The 20,061-nt window shown below is 38.8% G+C and overlaps 1 protein-coding gene across 2 annotated transcripts in view; it reads left to right on the top strand.

Annotated features, from left to right (window-relative positions):
* Positions 1-20,061, top strand: part of TBX19 (T-box transcription factor 19) — a 78,743-nt gene that overhangs the window by 26,214 nt on the left and 32,468 nt on the right. Inside the window, exon 1 of one of the 2 annotated variants that reach the window (XM_044944068.2) lies at positions 6,297-6,504. The exons of the other annotated variant lie outside the window; for it this stretch is intronic. The gene's annotated coding sequence lies outside the window, so the exon portion shown is untranslated. Of the gene's footprint in view, positions 1-6,296; positions 6,505-20,061 lie in introns of those variants that run through there. 2 annotated transcript variants of the gene reach the window in all.

Raw genomic sequence — 20,061 nt, 5'->3', positions numbered from 1 at the left:
TTGAAATATGCATAATATCATATATGAAATGAGTCGCCAGTCCAGGTTTGATGCACGATACTGGATGCTTGGGGCTGGTGCCCTGGGACGACCTGGGGGGATGGTATGGGGAGGGAGGAGGGTTCAGGATGGGGAACACATGTATACCTGTGGCAGATTCATTTTGATATATGGCGAAACCAATACAACATTGTAAAGTTAAATAAAATTAAAAAAAAAAGAAAATGGCAATAGGAAGATTTATATCAATCATTACTTTAAATGTAAATGGATTAAATGCTCCAATAGACTGGCTAAATGGATACAAAAACAAGACCCATATATATGCTGTCTATAAGACACCCACTTCAGGGGGATGGGAAGATGGCAGAGAATTAGGACAGGGAGACCACTTTCTCCTCCACAAATTAATCGAAAGAACATTTGAATGCTGAGCAAACTCCACAAAACAACTTCTGAATGCTGGCAGAGGACATCAGGCACCGAGAAAAGCAGCCCATTGTCTTCAAAAGGAGGTCACCTCTATCTCCTCCCTCCCCCTTCTCTTCTCAACCCAACTCTGTGAATCTCTGTGGGTGTTCTGGGCTGTGGAGATCACTTAGGAAACAGCACTGCCTAGATCTATCTCTCCCCTTTTGATTCCCCTCTTCTCCTCCTGGTCACCTCTATCTTCCTCCTCCCTTTTCTCTTCTCCATGTAGAACCTCTTCTCTGTGAACCTCTCAGGGTGTCCCTCATTGTGGAGAATCTTTTCACCATTAACTTAGAAGTTTTATTATCAGTGCTGTATGGACGGAGAAGTCTTGAGGCTACTGTAAGAATGAGACCGAAAACCAGAGGCAGGATGCTTAAGCCCTAAACCTGAGAACACCAGAGAACTCCTGACTTCAGGGAACATTAATTGATAAGAGATCATCCAAAAGCCTCCATACCTACACTGAAACCAAGCACCACCCAAGAGCCAATAAGTTCCAGAGCAAGACATACCACTCAAATTCTCCAGCAATGCAGGAACATAGCCCTGAGCTTCAATATACAGGCTGCCCTTCAATATACAGGCTGCTCTTCAATATACAGGCTGTCTATATATAGACATCTCAAAATTCACTACTGGACACTTCATTGCACTCCAGAGAGAAGAAATCCAGCTCCACCCACCAACACAAGCTTCCCTAACCAGAAAACCTTGACACTCGTCCCACCCCACCCACAGGGAGGAACCTCCACAATAAAGAGGAATCACAAGCTGCCAGAATACAGAAAGGCCACCCCAAACACAGCAATCTAAACAAGATGAAAAGGGAGAGAAATACTCAGCAGGTAAAGGAACAAGATAAATGCCCACCAAACCAAACAAAAGAGGAAGAGATAGAGAGTCTACCTGAGAAGTAATTTAGAATAATGATAATAAAAATGATCCAAAATCTTGAAAACAAATGGAGTTACAGATAAATAGCCTGGAGACAAGGATTGAGAAGATGCAAGGAATGTTTAACAAGGACCTAGAAGAAATAAAAAAGAGTCAATTAATAATGAATAATGCAATAAATGAGATCAAAAAACACTCTGAAGGGAGCCAACCATAGAATAACAGAGGCAGAAGATAGGATAAGTGAGGTAGAAGATAGAATGGTAGAAATAAATGAAGCAGAGAGCAAAAAAAAAAAAAAAAAAAAAAAAAAAAAAAAAAAAAAAAAAAAGAAAAAGAAAAAGAAAAAAGAATTAAAAGAAATGAGGACAACCTCAGGGACCTCTGGGACAATGTGAAATGCCCCAACATTCAAATCATAGGAGTCCCAGAAGAAGAAGACAAAAAGAAAGGCCATGAGAAAATACTCAAGGAGATAATAGTTGAAAACGTCCCTAAAATGGGGAAGGAAATAGTCACACAAGTCCAAGAAACCCAGAGAGTCCCAAACAGGATAAACCCAAGTAGAAACACCCTAAGGCACATATTAATCAAATTAACAAAAACCAAACACTAAGAACAAATATTAAGAGCAGCAAGGGGAAAACAACAAATAACCCACAAGGGAATTCCCATAAGGATAACAGCTTATCTTTCAATAGAAACTCTTCAGGCCAGAAGGGAATGGCAGGACATACTTAAAGTAATGAAAGAGAAAAACCTACAACCCAGATTACTGTACCCAGCAAGGATCCCATTCAGATATGAAGGAGAATTCAAAAGCTTTATAGACAAGCAAAAGCTGAGAGAATTCAGCACCACCAAACCAGCTCTTCAACAAATACTGAAGGATCTTCTCTAGACAGGAAACACAGAAAGGGTGTATAAACTTGAACTCAAAACAACAAAGTAAATGGCAACGGGACCATACTTATCAATAATTACTTTAAATGTAAATAGGTTGAAGGCCCCAACCAAAAGACAAAGACTGGCTGAATGGATACAAAAACAAGACCCCTATATATGCTGTCTACAAGAGACTCACCTCAAAACAAGGGACACATACAGACTGAAAGTGAAGGGCTGGAAAAAGATATTTCATGTAAATGGAGACCAAGAAAAAGCAGGGGTAGCAATACTCATATCAGATAAAATAAACTTTAAAATAAAGTCTGTGAAAAGAGACAAAGAAGGATATTACATAATGATCAAAGGATCAGTCCAAGAAGAAGATATAACAATTATAAATATATATGCACCCAACATAGGAGCACCACAATATGTAAGGCAAATGCTAACAAGTATGAAAAGGGAAATTAATAATAACACAATAATAGTGGGAGACTTTAATACCCCACTCACACTTATGGATAGATCAACTAAACAGAAAATTAACAAGGAAACACAAACTTTAAATGACACAATGGACCAGCTAGACCTAGTTGATATCTATAGGACATTTCACCCCCAAATAATGAATTTCACCTTTTTCTAAAGCACACATGGAACCTTCTCCAGGATAGATCACATCCTGGGCCATAAATCTAGCCTTAGTAAACTCAAGAATATTGAAATTATTCCAATCATCTATTCTGACCACAATACAGTAAGATTAGATCTAAGTTACAGGAAAAGAACTATTAAAAATTCCAACATATGGAGGCTAAACAACACGCTTCTGAATAACCAACAAATCACAGAAGAAATCAAAAAAGAAATAAAAATATGCATAGAAATGAATGAAAATGAAAACACAACAACCCAAAACCTATGAGACACTGTAAAAGCAGTGGTAAGGGGAAGGTTCATAGCAACACAGGCTTACCCCAAGAAACAAGAAAAAAGTCAAATAAATAACCTAACTCTACACCTAAAGCAACTAGAAAAGGAAGAAATGAAGAAGCCCATGGTTAGTAGAAGGAAAGAAATCTTACAAATTAGGGCAGAAATAAATGCAAAGGAAACAAAAGAGACCATATCAAAAATCAACAAAGCCAAAAACTGGTTCTTTGAGAAGATAAATAAAATTGACAAACCATTGGCCAGACTCATCAAGAAAAAAAGAGAGAAGAATCAAATCAACAAAATTAGAAATGAAAATGGAGAAATCACAACAGATAACACAGAAATACAAAGGATCATAAGAGACTACTATCAGCAACTATATGCCAATAAAATGGACAACTTGGAAGAAATGGACAAATTCTTAGAACAGTATAACTTTCCAAAACTGAACCAGGAAGAAATAGAAAATCTTAACAGAGCCATCACAAGCATGGAAATTGAAACTGTAATCAGAAATCTTCCAGCAACCAAAAGTCAAGGACCAGATGGCTTCACAGCTGAATTCTACCAAAAATTTAGACAACCCTACTCAAACTCTTCTAGAAAATTGCAGAGGAAGGTAAACTTCTATACTCATTCTATGAGGCCACCATCACCCTAATACCAAAACCAGACAAAGATGCCATAAAAAAGGAAAACTACAGGCCAATATCACTGATGAACAGAGATGCAAAAATCCTTAGCAAAATTCTAGCAAGCAGAATCCAACAACATATTAAAACGATCACACATCATGACCAAGTGGGCTTTATCCCAGGGATGCAAGGATTCTTCAATATCCACAAATCAATCAAATTATACACCACATTAACAAATTAAAGATAAAAAACATATGATTATCTCAATAGATGCAGAGAAAGCCTTTGACAAAATTCAACATCCATTTATGATCAAAACCCTCCAGAAAGCAGGAATAGAAGGAGCATACCTCAACATAATAAAAGCTATATATGACAAACCCACAGCAAACATTATCCTCAATGGTGAAAAACTGAAAGCATTTCCCTAAAGTCAGGAACAAGACAAGGGTGCCCACTCTCACCATTACTATTCAACATAATTTTGGAAGTTTTGGCCACAGCAATCAGAGCAGAAAAAGAAAAGGAAACCAGATAGAAAAGAAGCAGTAAAACTCTCACTGTTTGCAGATGACGTGACCCTCTACATAGAAAACACTAAAGACTCCACCAGAAAATTACTAGAACTAATCAATGAATATAGTAAAGTTTCAGGACATAAAATTAACACCCAGAAATCCCTTGCATTCCTATACACTAACAATGAGAAAACAGAAGAGAAATTAAGGAAACAATTCCATTCACCATTGCAATGGAAAGAATAAAATACTTAGGAATATATTTACCTAAAGAAACAAAAGACCTATATATAGAAAACTATAAAACACTGATGAAAGAAATCAAAGAGGACACAAATAGATGGAGAAATATAACATGTTCATGGATTGGAAGAATCAATATAGTGAAAATGAGTATACCACCCAAAGCAATCTATAGATTCAATGCAATCCCTATCAAGCTACCAATGGTATTTTTCACAGAACTAGAACAAATAATTTCACAATTTGTATGGAAATACAAAAAACCGTGAATAGCCAAAGTAATCTTGAGAAAGAAGAATGGAACTGGAGGAATCAACCTGCCTGACTTCAGGCTCTACTACAAACCCACAGTCATCAAGACAGTATGAAGACAGAAATATAGATCAATGGAACAAAATAGAATGCCCAGATATAAATCCACACACCTATGGACACCTTATCTTTGACAAAGGAGGCAAGAATATACAACGGAGAAAAGACACTCTCTTTAACAAGTGGTGCTGGGAAAACTGGTCAGTTCAGTTCAGTTCAGTCACTCAGTTGTGTCTGACTCTTTGCGACCCCATGAATCACAGTACACCAGGCCTCCCTGTCCATCACCAACTCCTGGACTTCTCTCAAACTCATGTTCATCAAGTCGGTGATGCCATCCAGTCATCTCATCATCTGTTGTCCCCTTCTCCTCCTGCCCCCAATCCCTCCAAGCATCAGGGTCTTTTCCAATAGGTCAACTCTTTGCATGAGGTGGCCAAAGTATTGGGAGTTTCAGCTTCAGCATCAGTCCTTCCAATGAACACACAGGACTGATCTCCTTTAGGATGGACTGGTTGGATATCCCTGCAGTCCAAGGGACTCTCAAGAGTCTTCTCCAACACCACAGTTCAAAACCATCAATTCTTCGGTGCTCAGCTTTCTTCACAGTCCAACTCTCACATCCATACATGACCACTGGAAAAACCATAGCCTTGACCAGACGGACCTTTGTTGACAAAGTAATAGCTTTGCTTTTCAATATGATATCTAGGTTGGTCATGACTTTTCTTCCAAGGAGTAAGTGTGTTTTAATTTCATGGCTGCAATCACCATCTGCAGTGATTTTGGAGCCCCAAAAAATAAAATCCGACACTGTTTCCACTATTTCCCCATCTATTTCCTATGAAGTGATGGGACCAGATGCCATGATCTTAGTTTTCTGAATGTTGAGCTTTAAGCCAACTTTTCACTCTCCTTTTTCACTTTCATCAAGAGGCTTTTTATTTCTTCTTCAGTTTCTGTCATAAGGGTGGTGTCATCTGCATATCTGAGGTTATTGAGATTTCTCCCAGCAATCTTGATTCCAGCTTGTGCTTCTTCCAGCCCAGCGTTTCTCATGATGTACTCTGCATAGAAGTTAAATAAGCAGGGTGACAATATACAGCATTGACGTACTCCTTTTCCTATTTGGAACCAGTCTGTTGTTCCATGTCCTGTTTTAACTGTTGCTTCCTGACCTGCATATAGGTTTCTCAAGAGGCAGGTCAGGTGGTCTGGTATTCCCATCTCTTTCAGAATTTCCCACAGTTTATTGTGATCCACACAGTCAAAGGCTTTGGCATAGTCAATAAAGCAGAAATAGATGTGTTTCTGGAAATCTCTTGCTTTTTTGATGATCCAGCGGATGTTGGCAATTTGATCTCTGGTTCCTCTGCCTTTTCTAAAACCAGCTTGAACATCTGGAAGTTCACAGCTCACGTACTGCTGAAGACTGGCTTGGAGAATTTTGAAATTACTTTACTAGCGTGTGAGGGCGGCTGCCAAGAGGAGGTACCCCACGTCCAGGGAGAGGCGGCTGCATGGGCGCAGGAGGGCCGAGAGGAGCTACTCCACCTTCAAGGTCAGGAGTGGCGGCTGTGAAGAAATACCCATCATCCAAGGTAAGGAGCAGTAGCTGTGCTTTGCTGGAGCAGCCGTGAAGAGATACCCCACGTCCAGGTTAAGAGAAACCCAAGTAAGACGATAGGTGTTGCAAGAGGGCATCAGAGGGCAGACGCACTGAAACCATAATCACAGAAAACTAACCAATCTGATGACACGGATCAGTCTTGTCTAACTCAATGAAACTAAGCCATGCCATGTGGGGCCACCCAAGATGGGAGGGTCATGGTGGAGAGGTCTGACAGAATGTGGTCCACTGGAGAAGGGAATGGCAAACCACTTCAGTATTCTTGCCTTGAGAACCTCATGAACAGTATGAAAAGGCAAAGTGATAGGATACTGAAAGGGGAACTCCCCGGGTCAGTAGGTGCCCAATATGCTACTGGAGATCAGTGGAGAAATAACTCCAGAAAGAATGACGGGATGGAGCCAAAGCAAAAACAATCCCCAGTCATGGATGTGACTGGATAGAAGCAAGGTCCAATGCTGTAAAGAGTAATATTGCATAGGAACCTGGAATGTCAGGTCCATGAATCAAGGCAAATTGGAAGTGGTCAAACAGGAGATGGCAAGAGTGAACGTCGGCATTCTAGGAATCAGCAAACTAAAATGGACTGGAATGGGTGAATTTAACTCAGATGACCATTATATCTACTACTGTGGGCAGGAATCCCTTAGAAAAAATGGAGTAGCCATCATGATCAACAACAGAGTCCGAAATGCAGTACATGGAAAAACTGGTCAACCACTTGTAAAAGAATGAAACTAGAACACTTTCTAACACCATACACAAAAATAAACTCAAAATGGATTAAAGATCTAAACATAAGACCAGAAACTATAAAACTCCTAGAGGAAAACATAGGCAAAACACTCTCCGACATAAATCAAAGCAGGATCCTCTATGACCCACCTCCCAGTGTATTGGAAATAAAAGCAAAAATAAACAAATGGGACCTAATTAAAGTTAAAAGCTTTTGCACAACAAGGGAAACTATAAGCAAGGTGAAAAGACAGCCTTCAGAATGAGAGAAAATAATAGCAAATGAAGCAATGGACAAAGAATTAATCTCAAAATATACAAGCAACTCCTGCAGCTCAACTCCAGAAAAACAAATGACCCAATCAAAAAATGGGCCAAAGAAATAAACAGACAGTTCTCCAAAGAAGACATACAGATGGCTAACAAACACATGAAAAGATGCTCAACATCACTTATTATTAGAGAAATGCGAATCAAAACCACAATGAGGTTCCATCTCACACAGTCAGAATGGCTGCGATCCAAAAATCTACAAACAACAAATGCTAGAGAGGTTATGGAGAAAACAGAACCCTCTTACACTGTTGGTGGGAATGCAAACTAGTACAGCCACTATGCAGAACAGTGTGGAGATTCCTTAAAAAACTGGAAATAGAACTGCCATATGACCCAGTAATCCCACTGCTGGGCATGCACACTGAGGAAACCAGAATTGAAAGAGACACATGTACCCCAATGTTCATCGCAGCACTGTTTATAATAGCCAGGAAATTGAAGCAACCTAGATGTCCATCAGCAGATGAATGGATAAGAAAGCAGTGGTACATATATACAATGGAATATTACTCAATCATTAAAAAGAACACATTTGAATCAGTTCTAATGAGGTGGATGAAACTGGAGCCTATTATACAGAGTGAAGTAAGCCAGAAAGAAAAACACCAATACAGTATACTAACGCATATATATGGAATTTAGAAAGATGGTAACGATAACCCTATATGCGAGACAGCAAAAGCGACACAGATGTGTAGAACAGTCTTTTGGACTCTGTGGGAGAAGGCGAGGGTGGCATGCTCTGAAAGAATAGCATTGAAACATATATATTATCATGTAAGAAACAGATCACCAGTCCAGGTTTGATGCATGGGACAGGGTTCTCAGGGCTGGTGCACTGGGATGACCCAGAGGGATGAGATGGGGAGGGAGGTGGGTGGGGTTTCAGGATGGGGACACATGTACACTTATGGCTGATTTATGTCAATGTATGGCAAAACCACTACAATATTATAAAATAATTAGCCTCCAACTAAAATTAAAAAAAAAAAAAAAAAAAAGGAAACCCACTTCAAACCTAAACACATGTACAGGCTGAAAGTGAGAGGATGGAAAAATATATTCCATGCAAATGGAAAGCAAAAGAAAGCTGGAGTATCAATTCTCAAATCAGACAAAATAGGCCTTAAAATAAAGAATATTACAAGAGATAAGGAAGGACACTACATAATGATCAAGGGAATCAATCCAAGGGGAAGACATAGCAATTGTAAATATTTATGTATCCAACATAGAAGTACCTGAATACATAAGACAAACACTTAACATACAGTAAAGGAGAAATTGACAATAACACAATAATAGTAGAGGACTTTTAACACCCCACTTACACCAATGGACAGATCATCAAAACAGAAAATTAATAAGGAAACACAAGCCTTAAATGACACAGACCAGATGAATCTCATTGATATTTTCAGGACAGTCCATCCAAGTGCAGAAGAATACACGTTTTTCTCAAGTGCACATGGAACGTTCTCCAGGATAGACCACATCTTGGGTCACAAATAAAATCTCAGTAAATTTAAGAAAATTGAAATTGTATCATGCATCTTTTCTGACTGCAACACTAAGAGACTAGATATCAATTATAAGAAAAAAACTGTAAAAACACAAACACATGGATATTAAACAATCCATTTCTAAATAATGAACAGGTTACTGAAGAAATCAAAAGGGAAAAAAAAATCCTAGAAACAAATGACCATGAAAACGTGATAACTCAAAATCTATGGAATGCAGAAAAAGCTGTTCTAAGAGGGAATTATATAGCAATACAATTCCACCTCAAGAAACAAGAAAAACATTGAATAAATAGTCTAACTTTACAGCTACTATGACTGGAAAAAGAAGAACACCCCCTCCCCCTGCCCCCACCCCCCCGCCGAAGTTAGCAGAAGGAAAGAATCATAAAAATAAGAGCAGAAATAAATGAAAAAGAAATGAAAGAAACAATAATAAAATGAAAAGCTAGTTCTTTGAAAAGATAAACAAAATTGGCAAACCGTTAGCCAGACTCATCTAGAAAAAAGAGAGAAGAGTCAAATCATCAAAATTAGAAATGAAAAAAGGAGAGGTTACAACAGACAATGAAGAAATACAAAGATTTGTGTATGTGTGTGTATGTGTGCTTAATTGGTCAGTTGTGTGTGACTATTGTAACCCCATAGACTGTAGCCTGCCAGGCTTCTCTCTCCATGGGATTCTCCAGGCAAGAATACTGGAGTAGGTTGCCATTTCCTTCTCCAGGGGATCTTCCCAACCCAAGAATCAAACTGAGTTCTCCTGCATTGCAGGCAGATTCTTACTAGTCAAGGTACTAGATATTTTATTCTTTTTGTTGCAATGGTGAATGAGATTGATTCCTTAATCTCTCTTTCTCATTTTTCATTGTTAGTATATAGGAATGCAAGTGACTTCTGTGTATTGATTTTGTATTCTGAATTGAGCAACTATATGGGAATAATATGGACAACCTGGAAGAAATGGACAGATTCTTAGAAAAGTTTAACCTCCCAAGACTGAACCATGAAGAAATAGAAATTATGAACAACCCAATTACAAGCACTGAAATTGAGGCTGTGATAAAAAAAACTCCCCCCAAAACAAAAGCCCAAGGCCAGGTAGCTTCACAGAGGAATTCTGTCAAACATTTAGTGAAGAGCTAATGCCTATCCTTCTAAAACTCTCAAAAAATTGCAGAGGAAGGAATGTTTCCAAACTCATTCTATGAGGCCACCATCATCCTGATACTAAAACCAGGCAAAGACAACACAAAAAAAGGAAAATTACAGACCAGTATCACTGATGAATGTAGTTGCAAAAATCCTCAACAAAATTCTAACAAACAGAATTCAACAACACATTAAAAAAGCCCATACACCATGATTAAATTGGGTTTATCCCAGAGAAGTAAGGATTCTTCAATATATGCAAATCAATCAGTGTGATACACCATATTAACAAATTGAAAACTAAAAACCATATGGTAATCTCTACACATGCAGAAAAAGCCTTTGACAAAATTCAGCATCCATTTATGACAAAAACTCTTCAAAAAATGGACATAGAAGGAACCTGCCTGAACATAGTAAAGGCCATATAAGATAAACCCATAGCAAACCTTAGTCTCAATGGTGGAAAACTGAAAGCATTACCTCTAAGATCAGGAACAAGACAAGAGTGCCTACTCTCATCACTGTTATTCAGCACAGTTTTGGAAGTCCTAGCTACGGCAGTCAGAGAAGAAAAAGAAATAAAAGGAATCCAGTTTGGTAAAGAAGTAAAGCTCTCACTGTTTGCAGATGCCATGATACTATACATAGAAAACCCTAAAGATACTATCAGAAAATTACTAGAGCTAATCATTGAATTTAGCTAAGTCGCGGAATACAAAATCAATACACAGAAGTCACTTGCATTCCTATATACTAACAATGAAAAATGAGAAAGAGAGATTAAGGAATCAATCCCATTCACCATTGCAACAAAAAGAATAAAATATCTAGGAATAAACCTACCTAAGGAGACAAAAGAACTGTATGCAGAAAATTATAAGACACTGATGAAAGAAATCAAAGATGACACAAACAGATGGAGAGATATTCTATGTTCTTGGGTTGGAAGAATCAATATTGTGAAAATGACTATACTACCAAATGCAATCTACAGGTTCAATGTGATCCCTATCAAACTACCAGTGGCATTTTTCACAGGACTAGAATGAAAATTTCACAATTCATATGGAAACACAAAAGACCCCAAATAACCAAAGGAATCTTGAGAAAAAAAGAATGAAGCTGGAGGAATCAATCTTCTTGATTTCAAACTATACTACAGAGCTACAGTCATCAAGACAGCATGGAACTGGCACAAAAACAGAAATATAGACCATTAGAACAAGATAGAGAACCCAGAGATAAACCCACAAAGCTATGGGTAACTTATTTTTGACAAAGGAGGCAAGAATATACATTGGGGTAAAAATAGCCTCTTGAATATAAGTGGTGCTAGGAAAACTGGACAGCTACATGTAAAAGAATGAAATTGGTACACTTTCTAAAACAACACACAATGATAAACTCAAAATTGATTAAAGACCTAAATGTAAGACCTGAAACTAAAACTTCAGAGGCAAACATAGGCAGAACACTTGATAATATAAATTAAAGCAAGATCCTCTATGACTCACCTCCTAGGGTTATGGAAATAAAAATAAAAATGAACAAGTGGGACCTAATTAAACTTCAAAGCTTTTATCATCAAAGGAAACTATAAATAAGGTGAAAAAACAACCCTCATAATAGCAAATGAAACAACTGACAAAGGATTAATTTCCAAAATATTCAAGCAGCTCATGCAAGTCAATACCAGAAAAACAAACAATCCAATCAAAAAATGGGGAAAAGACCTATACAGCCATTTTTCCAAAGAAGACATACAGATGGCTAACAAACATATGGAAAGATACTCAACATCATTCATTATTAGAGAAATGCAAATCAAAACTATGAGATAACACCTTACACCAGACAGAATGGCCATCATCAAAAAGTCTACAAACAAATGCTGGAGAGGGTGTGGAGAAAAGGGAACCCTCTTGCACTGTTGGTGGGAAGATAAATTCATATAGCCACTATGGAAGACGGTATGGAGTTTCCTTAAAAAACTGGGAATAAAGACACCATTTGACCCAGCAATCCCACTAGACATATACCCTGAGGAAACCAAAATTGAAAGAGACACATGTACCCCAATGTTCATTGCAGCATTATTTACAATAGCTAGAACATGGAAGAAATCTAGATGTCCATTGACATATGAGTGGATAAAAAGGCTGTCATACATATTTACATGAAATATTACTCAGCCATAAAAAGGAATGCATTTGAGTCAGTTCTAATGAGGTGGATGAACCTAGAGCCTATTATATCATGTGAAGTAAGTTGGAAAGAGAAAGATAAATATCGTATGCTAACGCATATATATGGAACCTAGAAAGATGGTACTAATCAAATTGTTTGCAGGGCAGCAGCGGAGAAGGCAATGGCAACCCACTCCAGTACTCTTGCCAGGAAAATCCCATGGATGGAGGAGCCTGGTGGGCTGCAGTCCATGGGGTCGCGAAGAGTCGAACACGACTTCACTTTCACTTTCACTTTTCACTTTCATGCATTGGAGAAGGAAATGGCAACCCACTCCAGTGTTCTTGCCTGGAGAATCCCAGGGACGGTGGAGCCGGATGGGCTGCCATCTATGGGGTCGCACAGAGTTGGACATGACTGAAGTGACTTAGCAGCAGCAGCAGCAGCAGTGGAGACATAGACATAGAGAACAGACTTCAGACATATGGACATGGGATGGCGGGAGGAAGGAGAGGGTGAAATGCATGGAGAGAGTAACATGGAAACTTACATTAGCATATGTAAAATTGCTAACCGATGGGAATTTGCTGTATGACTCAGGGAACGCAAAGTGGCTCTGTAACAACTTAGAGGGGTGGGATGGGGGAGGTGATGGGAGGGAGGTTCAAGTAGGAGGAGATATAGGTAAACGTGTGACTGATTCATGTCGATGTTTTTTAGGAACCAACACAATACTGTAAAGTAATTATCTTTCAATTTGCTGCTGCTGCTGCTGCTAAGTCGCTTCAGTCGTGTCCGACTCTGTGCAACCCCATAGACAGCAGCCCACCAGGCTCTCCCGTCTCTGGGATTCTCCAGGCAAGAACACTGGAGTGGGTTGCCATTTCCTTCTCCAATACGTGAAAAGTGAAAGTGAAGTCGCTCAGTCGTGTCCGACTCTTCGCGACCCCATGGACTGCAGCCCACCAGGCTCCTCCGTCCATGGGGTTTTCCAGGCAACAGTACTGGAGTGGGGTGCCATTGCCTTCTCCGATTTAAAAATAGATAAATTAAAAAAAACAAACAGGTGGTTTCTATTGAGGGGGGGGAGGGGGAGAGGCATGTTATGGCGATGGGATTAAGAAATGTAGACTGTGCTGCGTATGCTGTGCTAAGTTGCTTCAGTCGTGTTGGACTTTTTGTGACCCTTTGGACTGTACCCCTCCAGGTTCTTCTGCCCATGGAATTCTCTAGGCAAGGATACTGGAGTGGGTTGCCATGTCCTCCTCCAGAAGATGTCCCTGATGCAGGGATCAAACCTGTATCTCTTATGTCTCTTGCATTAACAGGCAGGTTCTTTACCACTAGCACCACAAAGATACATTGCATAAAATTGGGAAGTGTAGCTATTATCTTGCAATAACTCTTAATGGAGTACAATCTATAAAAATGCTGAAGCACTATGCTGTTCACTTGAAATTAATAAAGTATTTAAAATCAACTATACTTTAATAAAATATCTATTTCTGCTTTATTGACTATGCCAAAGCCTTTGACTTGTGGATCACAATAAACTGGAAAATTCTGAAAGAGATGGGAATACCAGACCACCTGACCTGCCTCTTGAGAAACCTGTATGCAGGTCAGGAAGCACCAGTTAGAACTTGACATGGAACACACTGGTTCCAAATAGGAAAAGGAGTACGTCACCTTGCTTATATTGTCACCCTGCTTATTTAACTTCTGTGCAGAGTACATCATGCAAAATGCTGGGCTAGATGAAACAGAAGCTGGAATCAAGATTGCTGGGAGAAGTAGCAATAACCTCAGATATGCAGAAAACACCACCCTTATGGAAGAAAGGGAAGACGAACTAAAGAGCCTGTTGATGAAAGTGAAAGAGGAGAGTGAAAAAGCTCAACATTCAGAAAACAAAGATCATGGCATCCAGTCCCATCACTTCATGGCAAATAGATGAGGAAACAGTGTAAACAATGTCAGACTTTATTTTCTTGGGCTCCAGAATCACTGCGGATGGTGACTGCAGCCATGGAATTAAAAGACGCTTGCTCCTTGGAAGGAAAGTTATGACCAACTTAGACAGCATATTAAGAAGCAGAGACATTCCTTTTCCAACAAAGGTCCATCTAGTCAAAGCTATAGTTTTCCCAGTAGTCATGTATGGATGTGAGAGTTGGACTATAAAGAAAGCTGAGTGCCAAAGAATTGATGCTTTTGAACTGTGGTGTTGGAGAAGACTCTTGAGAGTCCCTTGGACTGCAAGGAGATCCAACCAGTCCATCCTAGAGGAAATCAGTCCTGAGTGTTCATTGGAAGGACTGATGTTGAAGCTGAAACTCCAAAACTTTGGCTACCTCATGCGAAGAGCTGACTCATTTGAAAAGATCCTGATGCTGGGAAAGATTGAAGGCAGGAAGAGAAGAGGATGATAGAGGATGAGATGGCTGGATGGCATCACCGACTCAATGGACATGGGTTTTGGTGAACTCCAGGAGTTGGTGATGGACAGGGAGGCCTGGTGTGCTGCAGTCCATGGGGTCACAAAGAGTCGGACACGACTGAGTGACTGAACTGAACTGATACTTTAATAAAAATATATTGTGATTCCCCTTAAAGTTTGTTATTAAATAAACACAATGGTTTTTCTTAATAAATATGAATTTTTACCTTATTGCATCCTGACCTTAAACAATAAATCAAAGAGTAAGTATAGAGGATCTACTATGGGCTGGCTACTAACTTTATGGATAAAGCTGGTAAGGACATGATATTGGAGACAAAACAACTTAGTAATTTAATCCTAAAATGTAGATATGAAGCTCTATTTTGAACTATTGAAAATTTGATACTGAATTACATATTATAAGATTTAACTCTGAACTTCAGGAAGGCATTGTGCTGTTAAGACAACTGAAGGGAGAATAAAATGAATGACTTGTTTTTTAAGAAGCTTAATTAGCATCTGTACTTATAAAATGTGCCAAGGACCGCAATGTGAGGCCCTTAGAACATCAGAAAGTGGTAACACACCGCCATGGAAAGTCAGAATAGCATATTATATCTGAGGAAGACAAGATTTCCATGAGGGATTTTGACCTTTTTTTTTTTTAAATACATGAAACAATTGGTCCCTTGCTAGTAGGTAAGATAGCAACAATTATAGTAGTACCACCAATATATATCAAAGGAATGCTAGATTGCTAGAGCTGGGAAACACCTTTGGCATCATTTAGACCAGGGATTTTGAAATGTATTTTTAAAGTTTACATATCTATGTTTAGAATATGAGACCATTTTTCTCACCTTTCTTTAAAACAAGAAGTTCCATGGCAACCCAATGTAGAAAAATAATTTTTGTGATTGAAGAATGTTCAGTGGAGCAAGGGGAGGGTGAGGTGGGGAATACTACCTGCCAGTTCCCTGGTAACCCTTCAGCCCAGCAAGGGATATAGGACCACGCATGAGGTCTTTCTTTCTGAATCCCTAAAAATGCACTTATTTTTGCACTGTATTTTGGGGGTGGGGGGTTATTTCTTTTCTAACTCTTTCCGTGGTTCATTTCTTATTGGATAAATAATTTTTCCTCCCTTACCGAGTTTTTTCACCTATAATATGGAGATAATTATCATCTCCTGATTTGATCATTAAATTGCTGAATGAATGAATTCCTGGAGATAGATGGGCTAAAATGAAGTCTATCTATTTGGGCTATAAATTGTACTCAAAATGAGAATGACCTAGACTGAAATGACTTTTCCATTTACTTATTATGTGACATCGGGAGGATTCATAATCTCTTGGAATTGGAGGGTCTGCCTCATTTAAAAAAAAGAAAGTAGCAATGATTCTTTACAAAGTTATGACTATTATATGAGTCATGTATATAAAAACATAATACAGTGCCTGGTCCATAATAAATGGTCAGTAAAACATACTGGTTAAGATTATAACCTGTCCTTGGGCTCAAATACTAGCTATACCTCTCATTGGCTATTGTAATATTGCACAACTTAAAGAATTCTGGGGTTCCTGGCCCCAAGAAATGGTTCTTGATACATGCGTAGCACTTTTTCAAATTTAGATGTATCAGTTCAGTTCAGTAGCTCAGTCAGGTTCTACTCTTTGTGACCCGATGGATGCCTGGCTTCCCTGTCCATCACCAACTCCTGGAGCTTGCTCAAACTCATGTCCATGGAGTCGGTGATGCCATCCAACCATCTCATCCTCTGTTGTCCTCTTCTCCTCCTGACTTCAATCTTTCCCAGCATCAGGGTCTTATCAAATGAGTCAGTTTTTCGCATCAGGTGGCCAAAGTATCGGAGTTTCAGCTTCAGCATCAGTCTTTCCAATGAATATTCAGGACTGATTTCCTCTAGGATGGACTGGTTGGATCTCCTTGCAGTCCAAGTGACTCTCAAGAGTCTTCTCCAATGCCATAGCACAAAAACATCAATTCTTTGGCCCTCAGCTTTCTTTATAGTTTAACTCTCACATCCATACGTGACTACTGGAAGAAAATATAGATGTATATGTGGGAGCATTTAGTCTTGGGAGCAGGTGTGTCGGCATACTTACTCAAATTCATCAGTCAACAATATGTCTACTGTCTACTACTTTTTAGGACACAGAAATTTGCATTCTGTGTACTCTGGGGAATGTTGCTGACCTCTCTGCTCTGTGTGCTCACTGCCTTCCATAACTGTTAGGCGAACAAACTGATTTACCCAAATGTTCTCAGTTTCTGATCTCTTCACAAAGCCTAGCCTACCACTGACCCTTGTCTGTACAGTGTCGTTTGTCTATACACTTATCTTTCCAGGGGCTTTCCTTTGTTTTTATCTTGTGTTGGGTCTCCTGTTTCCCAGGTTTCATATTTTGCTCTCTTTTCTTAGTTTACTCTTTTGTTTCACTTAAGGACGTTCTCTAGCAACTTCTGAGAAAAAGTGCATGGTAGGTAAATTTTTAAATACCTTGTAGGTCTGAAATGTCTTTGGTCTCAAACCACGTATTTTGAATGGGTATAGAATTCTGAATGAATAGTAATTTTCCATCACAGTTCTGAGAGCATTGTTTAATTTTCTTGTAGCTTTTAGGTTGTTATTGAGAAGGTTGATAGCATTATAATTTGTGATTTATTGTAACAAATTGCTTTTTCTCTAGAAGATTTCATGATGATGTATATGTCTTGGAGCAGATAAATATTTTTTATTCATTATTCTGTACCCTTCATGGACTTTTCAATATGGAAACTTTTGTTCTTCAATTCTAAGGACATCTCCTGTATTATTTCTTGAAGAATTTCTGCACTTTTATCTTCACCATTCTTTCTTTTTGGAATTCATTGTCACTCTTTTACTTTCTTAGAAATTTCACAAACTCTGACTTCCAAGCTCTTATTGAATTTTAAATGTACATTTTGATGTCTTTAATTCCCAAGACCTCTATGTTGTCCTCCAGTTCTTCCTTCTCTTCCTTTCTGCATCCCCTTTCTCTTTATTCCTTTGTTTCCTCCTCCCCTCCTCTCTTATTGTGATTCTTACCTCCTTCTTTTCTTCCTTCCTTCCATTTCCTTGTCTTATTTTATGAATGCAATATTTTCTCTTATGTTTAGGTGGAAAATAGTTTTCTTTTGTTATATTTTGCTCCCTGCATGGTCTCTGTTTACTCATAATTCCTTTTTAAATTTATTTTTTGCTTTGGTCTCTGACTTCCCTGTCTGATGTCTGATAATCTCTTATTTTGAGGCACATACAGGCACTTAACTTTATTGTGCTTCACAGATATAGTGTTTTCTACAAATTGAAGGTTTGTGGCAAATCAGCATTGAGGAAAACTATCAATGCCATTTTTCCAACAGCATTTGCTCACTTCATGTCTCTGCATTATATTTTGGTCATTCTCACAATATTTCAAGCTTTTACATTATTATTATATTTTTTATGGTGATCTCTGATCAGTGATCTTTGATGTTGTAACTATCGTAAAAGGATTATAACTTTCTGAAGGTTCAGATGATGATTAGCATTTTCAGCAATAAAATATCGTTCGGTTCAGTACAGTTCAGTCGCTCAGTCTTGTCCAACTCTTTGCGACCCCATGAACTGCAGCATGCCAGGCCTCCCTGTCCATCACCAACTCCCGGAGTCCACCCAAACCCATGTCCATTGAGTCAGTGATGCCATCCAACCATCTCATCCTCTGTCGTCCCCTTCTCCTCCTGCCCTTAATGTTTCCCAGCATCAGGGTCTTTTCCAATGAGTCAGCTCTTCACATCAGGTGGCCAAAGTATTGGAGCTTCAGCTTCAACATCAGTCTTTCCAGTGAACATCCAGGACTGATCTCCTTTAGGATGGACTGGTTGGATCTCCTTGCAGTCCAAGGGACTCTCAAGAGTTTTCTCCAACACCACAGTTCAAAGGCATCAATCCTTCGGTGCTCAGTTTTCTTCACAGTCCAACTCTTACATCCATACATGACCACTGGAAAAACCATAGCCTTGACTAGACAGACCTTTGTTGGCAAATGTCTCTGCTTTTGAATATGCTATCTAGGTTGGTCATAACTTTCCTTCCAAGGAGTAAGTGTCTTTTAATTTCATGGCTGCAATCACCATCTGCAGTGATTTGGAGCCCAGAAAAATAAAGTCAGCCACTGTTTCCCCATCAACTTGCCATGAAGTGATGGGACCAGATGCCATGATCTTGTTTTCTGAATGTTGAGCTTTAAGCCAACTTTTTCACTCTCCTCTTTCACTTTCATCAAGAAGCTCTTTAGTTCTTCTTCCCTTTCTGCCATAAGAGTGGTGTCATCTGCATATCTCAGGTTATTGATATTTCTCCTGGCAATCTTGATTCCATTTTGTGCTTCCTCCAGCCCAGCATTTCTCATGATGTACTCTGCATATAAGTTAACTAAGGTATGTACATTATGTTTCTAGACACAATGCTGTTGCATACTTAATAGGCTATACTATAGCATAATGATAATTTTCATATGCACTGAGAAACAAAAAACATTTACGTGACTTATTTTATCACAATATTCATTTTGTTTGGGGGGTTTAGAACTGAACCACTTAAGTATGCCTGTCAATGCTGATGCAATTCCTATGTTCATGGGCAGTTTTACAAAGTTTGGTTTTCCCATTTGATTGAAGTTGGTGATAATTGAGGATGGGTCATTTCACTGAGGAATCACTAAATCTATTACCTAAGGAGTGTGTCATAACACTCTGTTTTCAGAATGTTCCTCACCCCTGCCTCCACCAGCAATTGTTGTCTCTGAGTACAAATCCTTCCAAATCCCCTCTCTTCTGAAAGTCATTCTCTTGTTTTCTCCTGCAATGGGGAGGTACAGTTGTCTGGCTGAGAAGTGAAGATCTCAAAAGTTAATGGTTTTTTACCACAGATTTCATGTCAACTTACTTCTCAAAGGCCCTTTGCCGCCTTTCGTGTTAGTCATTTCTTCATCAAATTTGGGATTGTTGAGCAAATTGTGTACTCCAAGAACAGCTGAAAAACCATAATAATCTGTAAATAAAACTTCAGTTTGAGAAAGCTAAAAAAAAAATTAATGGTTTTTGTAAACAAAAT

Source organism: Bubalus bubalis, chromosome 6 (genome assembly GCF_019923935.1).
Source record: "Bubalus bubalis isolate 160015118507 breed Murrah chromosome 6, NDDB_SH_1, whole genome shotgun sequence".
In the NCBI taxonomy this organism is placed as follows: domain Eukaryota; kingdom Metazoa; phylum Chordata; class Mammalia; order Artiodactyla; family Bovidae; genus Bubalus; species Bubalus bubalis.
Note: the sequence above shows the minus strand (reverse complement) of the source record. Positions and strands in the feature narration are given on the sequence as shown.